The 1,818-nt window shown below is 38.2% G+C and overlaps 1 long non-coding RNA gene across 1 annotated transcript; it reads right to left on the minus strand.

Annotated features, from left to right (window-relative positions):
• Positions 1–682: 682 nt before the first annotated feature.
• LOC132448794 (uncharacterized) lies at positions 683–1,541 on the minus strand. The gene is made up of 2 exons (XR_009523425.1): positions 1,471–1,541; positions 683–884 (listed from the first exon to the last, which is right to left on the minus strand). It is a non-coding gene; the product is annotated as an uncharacterized LOC132448794 (long non-coding RNA).
• Between the last annotated feature and the right edge of the window lie 277 nt (positions 1,542–1,818).

Genomic DNA, 1,818 nt, shown 5'->3' on the forward strand with positions numbered 1-1,818 from the left:
TCTAATGAGGAGCAGAAGTGTATATTGAGTGTATTTTATCACTGCTTATACTACATAATAGAAGTGTATTTTTAGCACACTATTATCATTCCTCTGTCATATTTCTAATTAAATTCAAGTACACTTTCTGATTATATTTAGTACTTTTAAAGTGTGCAATTATGTAAATAAAAATGCATTTATTATGTATTTATAGTACATTTGTGTCACAATTTAAGCATCAAAGGCATGTACTTTAAGTATAATGTTATAATACTATAATGTAGAGTGGAAGTGTATATGAAGTGTATTTTATCACTTCTTATACTACAGAATAAGTGTATTTTGAACTAACTATTATCATACCTCAATAATATTTCAAATTAAATTCAAATACACTTTCTGACTATATTTAGCACTTTTTAAGTGTGCCATTATGTTAATACAAGTATTTAATATTGATTTATAGTACATTTTTATCACAATTTAAGCATCAAAGGCATGTACTTAAAGTATAGTTATTATACTATAATTTAAAGTGCATAATTTTATGTACAATACTGTTATACTGCTAAGTACTTTATAAATACTACAGAAATATACTTACAATACATCACTATTATACTTCACATGCACTTCTTTCTGGTACCATTTTAGTACACTCCATGGGTGCTATTTTGTTCCATGACAAAAAACACTTAAATTGTACAAACCAAAACTTTAATTTAAATATTAATACAAACATACATTCAACAACACCTAACTTTAAAACGTCTGACATATATAACATATATAATAAAGCTACTGAGGAGCAACCTTGGTGTAGCCCTCATTATTGCATTTCCTCCGCAGCAGGGCCCGGATCTCACTAACCATGCTGTTGGGGAATTTCTCCCTCACCGTGTCTGTGAAAACAGGAAGGACGCATGTGATTTAAGACTTAAGATAAACAATATATTACATTGACACAGACTAGTGCTTGTGCCCATTGGGGGCGTGCCCGTTGGGAGCGCGTGCCCAATCGGAGCGTGCAAAACGTAAAAAAACAGCCCCCGGTACGCCACGTGCCCCCGCTACGCCACGTGCCCCCGCTACGCCACGTGCCCCCGCTACGCCACGTGCCCCCGCTACGCCACGTGGTCCCGCTACGCCACAGGCCCCCGCTATAAAAGCAACTCTTTCTATTAGGCTATCATCATTACCTAACATTCCTACATTTTACAATACAAATACGACATAAAGACGCTCTCAGGTGCAAACGTAGCCCCCGCTACGCCACAGGCCCCCGCTACGCCACAGGCCCCCACTACGCCAGTTGATCCAGTAACTTTACTTCGATTACTAAATTCAAGCATTATACTTCGATAAAAGCAACTCTTTCTATTAGCCTATCATCATTACCGTAACATTCTAACAGACTATAGCCAAAGTTAGCTGACGTTACAAAGAGTATTTCGGAATCATTTCACTACCGTTTTGGAACTGACTTACCTCCAACGAAAAGCAATTTGGCTGCAATAGGCTTCGCCTCTTGGTGTCGCCGTTGTGTAGGCCAAATTACCGAGGTCTTCCCTGCAGTTAACCGTTATTTTTTTATTTCTGTATACATCACGTATGACGGATGTATTTTCTGCTCTAACGGAGCCGTCTTGGAAATAAAACAAACCAAACATTGTCATTGTTAGACCCGGAGATATTAGGTGCTCACTGCTCAATTTCAAATAGAACACTAACCGTCCGCGCCAAGTGTATTTGACTACACCACCAATTGGCGCCCTAAATACTACATTCTCATTGGACGTCGATTTGCAGCCGCACACTGATTGGATGGCCGTTATA

This window comes from Gadus macrocephalus, chromosome 20, assembly GCF_031168955.1.
Source record: "Gadus macrocephalus chromosome 20, ASM3116895v1".
Taxonomy (NCBI): domain Eukaryota; kingdom Metazoa; phylum Chordata; class Actinopteri; order Gadiformes; family Gadidae; genus Gadus; species Gadus macrocephalus.